The sequence below is a fragment of the Zalophus californianus genome, chromosome 9 (assembly GCF_009762305.2).
Source record: "Zalophus californianus isolate mZalCal1 chromosome 9, mZalCal1.pri.v2, whole genome shotgun sequence".
Lineage (NCBI taxonomy): Eukaryota > Metazoa > Chordata > Mammalia > Carnivora > Otariidae > Zalophus > Zalophus californianus.
Window position 1 is genome coordinate 29359181 of NC_045603.1, and position 9232 is coordinate 29368412.

At 33.7% G+C, this 9232-nt stretch overlaps 1 pseudogene; it reads left to right on the plus strand.

Moving 5' to 3' along the window:
* The first annotated feature begins 3051 nt into the window (after positions 1-3051).
* Positions 3052-3215, plus strand: LOC113923319 (annotated as a pseudogene).
* The last annotated feature ends 6017 nt before the right edge of the window (positions 3216-9232 follow it).

Genomic DNA, 9232 nt, shown 5'->3' on the forward strand with positions numbered 1-9232 from the left:
ATCAATTCTGACGGTAACGACTTGAGAAAGAATGTCTTTAAATTGCTTCATTCTGTAGGTTTCATTGCAGGATGTAATAAATGTTTTCAGATGCAGTAGTAATTTTATTTGAAACTCTTTGGGAATTCTCTGTAGACATATGAATTTGTGGATACTGAGGCTATTGAAATTTTCACTCCATATTGACTTAAGATTATTTCTTCCCAACTGTGCTAACAAAAGACAGTATTTCCTCACTTGTTAAACACCTAACTTTTGTAGTTGTTTGAATGGACTCTTCCTCAAGGGGAAAATACTAATCTAACCATTTACTTAAATAATAACAATGTATCCATTATAAAAGTCGATCTTCAGGGCGCCTGGGTGGCTCAGTCATTAAGCATCTGCCTTCGGCTCAGGTCATGATTCCAGGGTCCTGGGATCGAGTCCCGCATCGGGCTCCCTGCTCAGCGGGAAGCCTGCTTTCTCCCTCTGCCTCTGCCCTGCTTGTGTTCCTGCTCTTGCTATCTCTCTGTCAAATAAATTAAAAAATCTTAAAAAAAAATAAAAGTTGATCTTCATATCTATCAACCTATATTAGTCTGGGCAACAACCTATTAAAATCAAAATGGTTTACATAAACTAACTTCTATTTCTTTCTCATGTTGTGTGAGGCCTATAGTTTGTCTGTGGCTCTGCTGTAGGTCTGTGGGTTGACTGGAGGGCTGCCCCACTTGACTTTTTTTTTTTTGCAATCTTAGCTGAAGGACCAGTTTCTATCTGGGATATTTTATTCTTGTGGCAGAAGACAAAGCAAAAGGAAGACCAGCTGAACTAATCCATTTAGATTAAAGCTTTTGTTCATTCATGGCATGTTGTCATATCCACTCAAAAGCCATTGACCAAAGTAAGTCACACAGACAAGGTTGATACCATTGGGGTGGAAAAGGAAGAATATATTTTCACAAAAATAAAATCTACAGTAGAACTCTACTGTAGAGAGAGTAGACATTGTGTTCTTATTTAAAGATATACACTTGAAATGTATCACTTAAGGGTCAGTATGGCTTAGTGGTTGAGAACATGAGATGTGAGTCAGACAGATTTGAACCTGATTCCTGGCTCTGCCACTTATCAGCTGTGCAGTCTGGCCTCTTCATCTGTAAAATGGGAATAATAATCCATACTTCAGAATAATTATCAATATGTAATAAGATAAAATTTATGAAGAACCCAGTGCAGTGTCTAGAATATAGCAGTCACCTTGTAAATGCTTGCTTTTACTTTAATTGAGATAAATTTCCCAAGTCACTTGGCGAGTAAGTGGGAAGAGCTGTAATGAAACAGAACTGATGTTTCAGCCTCGTGTTCTTTCAGAATGCTTACGTGTCTCCATGGTAAATGGCCCTTCTCAGATAATAGTTTACTGTTAAGTCTGAATCTGATCAGTACTAAATGGAGATTTCAAAAACGTTATGCAAAAATAGTTCTAAGGAAGTATAAGAAATTTGTATTGGAGTATACCTGCATCCTTATTTCATAAAGCATGGATAAACAAGAATGTTCTGTTACAGTTTTTTTTAAGAAAGTAATTATATACCCCCACAACATCATGAATCACTTGATAAATTGCCATATTATTTCTTTTTAAGTAAACTGGTTTTAAGATAAGTAAATCACTTGACAGCTTTTCTTCTCTTTCACTAACTGGTAAGCCTTTATTAGTATTCCAATCAACTCCCTGGAGACTTGCCTTAGCACATTAGATATTTTCCTTTTTGAATTTGAACATTGAATAAATTTGTCTTTTACCTTGAGTTTCATTAAATAAATGTAATTTTTATTGAAAAAAAGGTGTTTTTAAATAACCTACTCATGTTTCTCATGAAAAATAATTTTATAATATAAATTATACGAATTGGTCACCTGGTGTTACATTATGAATTTTCTATATAACAGCGGATAAATACACCGATTTGCAGTCAAATCCAATGGCACAAAGCCTAAACAAAGGTATAATTAAAACAAAACCCAATAAATTGTTAGAAAAAAACTAGTATGAATAATGCTTACTAAAATTAAAAAGCTCTATCAGGTTATAAAATCATTTTGGATATAGATACTTTCTGATTTAGGATGGATGTCTGAAATTCCAAAGGAATCAAGTAAAGAATAACGTAATGCAGAACCTTTTATTTTTCAGTTAAATGGAGTGAATTCACAAGGCCGCTGCTAGTCAACATGGTGCCATTTTATGAATTAGCTACAAACTTCCCTTCCTGTAGTGCCGCTACAAGGCACACAGCTTGGTGAACAGAGAAGTCACTGTATTTCTATCTCAGTCTCCCCCTTGGGCACATGCTGTGGTGTAAGATACAAAATGTCCACATTGACGGGGTGCCCCAAATGCTCAAAAGCATGTTATTGATGAGGTAAATAATCATTGTCTGGTCTTGAGCAAATCTTGACAATTTTCGAAGTCATTCCAAATTATAATCTTACAGTTTAAATTTAAAGTCATCACAGATGATGTTTATTCTAGGCATAACATTACTTAGCCAGTAAATAAACACAAATAAAGAGTGGAAATAGTTTTTGTTGTTGTTGTTGTTTTTAAGGCTTGTGGCCATAAGAACCCTATTTGGAACTCACTTATAAATTGTTTAAGTTTAATGGGTTTAACTTAAGTTTAATGAGTTTAACTTAGGGAAGTAACAGATGATGATTTATATTTGTTAATCACTTATTTTAGCCAAACACTGTTTGAAGCATTTTACTTGAATTAAAAATTTTCCTCAGAATAAGGTAGGTATTCCTATTGTTGCAGTTTTCCAGATATGCAGGGTAGGGAAATGAGGCACCTGAGATGCCCAAGGGAACATGACTAATAAAAATGAAGGATCCTATAGATTTTTAAAGGACAATTTAAGAAGTTGACCTTGATTCATCTTCATGTGACTAGGAAGCTCTTTTAAAGGATGTAGCCCATTAGTTATAGTAAAGCTACCACAAATGCAATTACTTATTATTAGTCCATCATCCATTCATTCATTTCTTTCAAATATATTTATTAGCTTTGCGCAGTGGCAATATCGTAGCCAATGAGGTTTATCCGAGGCGCGATTATTGCTAATTCAAATATATTTATTAAGCACCTACTATGTCCCAGTCACAGTTCTAGACACTGAGGATAGAACTGTGAATCCCTAAACCTCATATAGCTTAGTAGGAAAAGAATGTCGTTATAATATCTTATGTTGCTCCTCCCCCTGCTTCTCTTCCTCCTCCTCTTTTCTTCTTCTTCTTCTGCTTCTGCTTCTTTTCTTCTTTTTTGGTACATTTAATGTTCCCTATGTAGTTATTTATATGCCTGGAAAGCAGATTTCTTTAGATCATTTAACTTTCTATAAAATACTGCAGGGTTAGAAAATGTGAAATGAATGTTATTTTCATACTGATGCACTGGGTTTTTTATCCACTCACCTTGTATTATGTCTGATCCTGTGGAGTCTTTTAAGTCTTGACTTGGAAGTTCACTTTGTATGCTACTGTGATTGGTAAAAATCAACACACTGTAACACTAAACAAAATGGATATTGACATAAAAGAGAAGTGTTTTAAAGAAACAATTTAAATTCCTGTGATGCCATGTGGTTTCCCATAGTTTTACCTTCTGAATGAATGCATAGATTGGTGAGACAAAATAGCGGGTGATTTTTTAGTGGACAGAATCCTGACAGCTTCAAACACTGAGAACATGAATGCAAAATGGGAAGTGAACAACAATAGTAAGAGATATTTACTCAATATCTAAAACAGTATTCTTGTTACAAACAGCTCATGAGTATTATATCATGAGTGAGGAATAGAGCCATTAGCAACTAAACTGACCGGTATTTAAAGTTTACTAAAAGTTTTGTTTCTATTACCTCCTGTCCACCTGTCCTTAGTAAAATTGCAAAAGGTAGAACATTAGAAGCAGTGAAAAAAAGAAAAAAGGATTAAGGCTCATCAGTATGATTGTACTGAAAAGTGGGAGAAGAAAAAAGCAACAATCAAAATCATGACTACCTGGGAGACAGCTTGGAATCATTAGGTATAGGAGAAAACAACCTTTCACAGCTCAGTAACTCCTGAGGGCATTATCATCTGAATTCTAAGATGATAAGTTCAAATGACCCATTGTGCACTCTGTCTACATATTCAAGAAAATGAGTATTGTAAACTTCTAATATCAACACAGGTGTAATCAATGTTCTGTGACATTAATTTAACATTATTTAGTATAGATCATAAAATGGAAGTTAGACTTTTTAAAAATGAAAAACAGATCTAGGAGTTTTACATTTCATGCCTTGATAATAATTTAACACACATTTCTTTCTTTCTTTTTTTTTTTTTAGATTTTTATTTGAGAGAGAGAGAGAGCGTGAGCAGGGGAGATGCAGGGGCAGAGAGAGAGTCCTGAGCAGACTCCCCACCGAGTGTGGAGCCCTTTGGGCTCAATTCCATAACCCTGAGATCATGGTTGAGCCAAAACCAAGAGTTGGTCGCTCAACCAACTGAGCCATGCAGGTGCCCCATTAACACGCATTTATAAAAGTACGACTCTCTCTAGGAGCGCCTGGGTGGCTCAGAGGGTTAAACATCTGCCTTTAGCTCAGGTCATGATCTCTAGGTCCTGGGATCAAACCCCATGTCAGGCTCCCAGCTCAGCGGGGAGTCTGTTTCTCCCTCTCCCTTTGCCTCTCCCCTTGCTTGTGCTCTCTCTGACTCTCTCTGTCTCTCAAATGAATTAAAAATACTTTTAAAAATTAAAAAAAATAAAAGTATGACTCTCTGCCAAGACTAAGAATTCCCTCAGACAGCTGCTTTCATGTTAACGTAAGTTCATTATACTTTGAGAAATTGGTGACGTAATTCCTGTTTGTAGAAGAGAAAACAATATCACTTAGACTGAGGACTAGAATATGCTCATTCAAACAACTGGACAATATTGGGTATCTTATAAATCTGTTTGATATCCTAAGTGGATAACCAAAGTTTTTGAGATGAGACCATTGCATATCATTAAACCAATTAAAACCCAGTATCAAATATTAACCTTCGGAAAGAGAACTTCATATAAGATGATTAGATAGGATTTTTGATTAGAAGGATATTAGTTTATATCAGAGTCCAGTGAACATCTACTGAATGTAAATGTGATTTAGAGATGTTTGGAATATACACAAATGTCAAACCATTCTGTATTTTATCCCACAATATATTTTATCAGGGGATAGAACTTATAATACTAGCATGTGAATTTAAAATTTTTTACATTCAGAGTCTCCTTACCCATCAATAAACAAATGGATGAAAACTTTGAACACTAAAATTATTAGTACCTAACTTCTAATCATTTATTTTACAATGGATTATTACTCTGAAATGTCTGGTTTTGATTTTTAATACTTGATATGGCTAGTTATAATCACACACACAAACACACCCTCAGTCACTAGCACACTACATGTCTAACCTTGCCATTTTATTCTATTATTAAAACATATTATTTTGGAACAATTGCTTGGATATTTGAATAAAGACAGAAAATGAGTATTTGATCCCATTGGACACATTAGCACTGCGTATGGCTAAGAAACAATGTAATTATAATTACCCAAAAGATTCTTAGGCATAAAAAACAAATAGCATTACCATTTTTATAATTATCCTATTATTAAAAATATGTATGGCCATTTTTGCAAAAAGTATATCTGTGAGTACTTCCTCTTTGTTTCATGAATTGTCTCTTCTAAAAAAAAGAGGATTAAAAATTCAAGAATGTTTTAATCATCCATTATGCTAACCAAAATGTTAAAGATATTTCTATTTAGTGGTAAATTTTGCTTGAAGAATTGGCAAAGCTTCCATTTTCTAAAAATATTTTAGGGTTTTGCCAATATATGTAATGATATCTGGAGGCTATATAAACATAATAATAGTAACTCCATAATACACAAGGTAGTCTTTTCAACAATTATGTAGGAATAAACATATAAACCATGCTACCTTGTCCAAAGTTAGCATTTCCTAACAAAAGCTTTTTTGATTATAAGTAAGTCAGATTTGTACTCTACCTTAAACTTTACACAAAAACTGGCTCTATTATTAGTTACAGTTAATGAAAAGCCTACATAATTGCCACATGCTTCCCATACTTCTCTAATTGGGTTGTCCCTTATGTTTCTTCAATTAGGTAGTTCCTTGAATTTCCATCACTCAATGCATTTCTTTGGATTGAAGCATTGTTTGAAGTCTTCCGTTAAAACCAACAAAAGTCCAATCATATTCCAGGAAGTATTTTAGGAATGTACAAGCTAATGTAAAAAATATATATGAAAAGCAAGAGAGATAGAACAACTAATACAATTTTTAAAAAAAAGATAAATGAAGTTGGAGGATTCATCTGATTTCGGGACTTACTATAAGGCTACAATAATCAAGACAGTGTGGTCTTGGCATAAGAATAGTCAAATAGATCAATGTAGCAGAAGATAGAGTACAGAATTTATATGATCATAATAGAAAGTTATTCACAATTTATATGGTCAATTTAACCTCTTGGAAATCTGCATGCAAATAAGTAAACCCTAATTTTTACTTCATAATACATAAAATGGAACTCAAGATATAGCATAGGCTTAAATCTAGGAGATAAAACTATAAAACTTCTAGAAGGAACAAGAAAAAAATATTTGTGAACATGGGCTAGGGAAAAATTTCTTAGATAGAACACAAAAAGCAAAACCATAAGGGAAAAAATAGATAAATGTGATTTCATCAAAATTAAATCTTCTGATCTTGGAAAATACTAAGAGAATAAAAATCTGTCTCCTATATATGGTAAAAAAAAATGAGAATCTGAAAAACATAGGGACTTCTAAATTTATTTTTTTCTTTATTACTGAGGTATTGTTGACATACAATGTTATATTAGTTTCAGGTGTACAACATAGTGATTCCACAGTTGTGTACATTGTCCAATAGTGAGTGTCCTTACCATCTGTCACCAAACAATGTTATTACAGTACTATTGACTATGTTCCCTATGCTGTGCTTTTTATCTCTGTAACTAATTTATTTTGTAACTGGACATTTGCACCTCTTAATCCCTTCACCTACCTCCCCAACCGCCTTCCCTCTGGCAACCACCAGTGTATTCTCTGAATCTGAGAGTTTGTTTGGTTTTTATTATTGTTTGTTTGTTCTGTTTTTTAGATTCCACATATAAGTGAAATTATATGGTATTTGTCATTCTCTGACTTACTTCACTTAGCACGATACCCTCTAGGTCCATCCATATTGTCACAAATGGCAAGATTTAATTCTTTTTTATGGCTGAGTAATAAGCCACATCTCCTTTATTTATCCATCTATTGATGAACATATAGGTTGCTTCCATATCTTGGCTATTGTAAATAATGCTGCAATGAGCATAGGGTGTGCATATCTTTTCAAGTTAGTGTTTTCATTTTCTTTGGGTAAATATCCAATAGTGGAATTATTGGATCATAGGGTATTTCTATTTTTTTTTTAATTTTTTGAAAAACCTTCATATTGTTTTCCACAGTGGTTGCACCAGTTGACATTTCCACCAACAGGGCATAAGGATTTCCTTTTCTCCAAGTCCTCACTACCACTTGTTATTTCTTGTCTTTTTTAATAGTAGTCATTTTAGGGGTGCCTGGGTAGTTCAATCCGTTAAGCATCTGCCTTTGGCTCAGGTCATTACCCTGGGGTCCTGGGATTGAGCCCCACAGCAGACTCCCTGCTCAGTGGGGAGTCTCTTTCTCCCTCTCCCTCTGCTCCTCCCCCTGCTTGTGCTCTCTCTCTAGCAAATAAATAAATAAAATCTTTAAAAATAGTAGCCATTCTGACTAGTGTGGTTTTGATTTTCATTTTCCTGATGATGAGTGATATTGAGCATCTTTTCATGTGTCTGTTGGACATTTGTATGTCTTCTTTGAAAAAAAAAATGTCTACTTAGGTCCTCTGCCTATTTTTTAATCATATTGTTTATTTTTTTGGTGTTTAGTTGTATAAGTTCTTTATATATTTTGGATAATAACCTTTTATCAGATATATCATTCGCAAATATCTGTTCCCATTCAGGATGTTAACTTTTTGTTTTGCTTATTGTTTCCTTTGCTGTGCAAAAGAAAATATAGGAAGTTTTAAAAATAACAGTAAGAATTCAAAAATATACAACTGAAAATGGGCAGAAATATATCAACAGGCAATTCTTCAGAGAAGATATATGGATTTCAAACATCAAGAAAAGATGCTTAATATCACTAGTCATTAGTAAAACAAAAATAGATAAAACCACAAATAGATACTCTTACATGTACACTAGAAAGCCTGAAACAAATGAACAAGCAAGCAAACTATATGACAATAACAACTGTTGGTAAGGACGTGGGGCAACTAGATGCTCATACATTACTAAAGGAAATCCAAAATGATAAAGCCAAAATGATACAGCCAGTTTATATATAAACTACCAAAGAGCAGTTTGGCAATTTCTTGTGAAGTTATAAACATACTTAAATGCAGCCCAACTCAGGTATTTATCCAAGAGAAATATATTTGTACAAGTATTTACACTAATGTTCACAGCAAGTTTGTTTTCCTAATAGTCAAATACAAGAAGGGACACCAAATTCCATTACCTGGTGAATGGCTAAATAAATAGTGGTACAACCATACAATGGAATACCATTCAGCAATGAGAAGGCGTGAATACTGAGATATTCAACAAAATGGATGAATGCTAAAAACATTATGCTAAGTGAAAGAACTCAAACACAAAAGTTTATATATAACATGTTTCCATTATAAGATATTTGAGAAATAATGAAACTACAGGGATGGAAAACAGATTAATGATTGCCAGGGGCTGAAGTGGGAAAAGGGGATGACTTGAACAGGAACCCACAGAAACTTTTCAGGGTCATGGATATTTTATATTTTGATTTGGTGGCAGTTGAACAATTATATGCAACTGTCAAAATTCATCCAACTGTATACTTTAAAAGGATGACTTTTACCATATGTGTGATATACCTTAATAACCCTGATTAATAAAAAAGTAAATAAAAATAAATAAATAAAATAAAAATCTTCCCATTTGATTCTATTTAACCCCCCAATACTGTATTACTCCCCAAACTATGCATTGGGGATTTATGAGATTGGTGTTTCT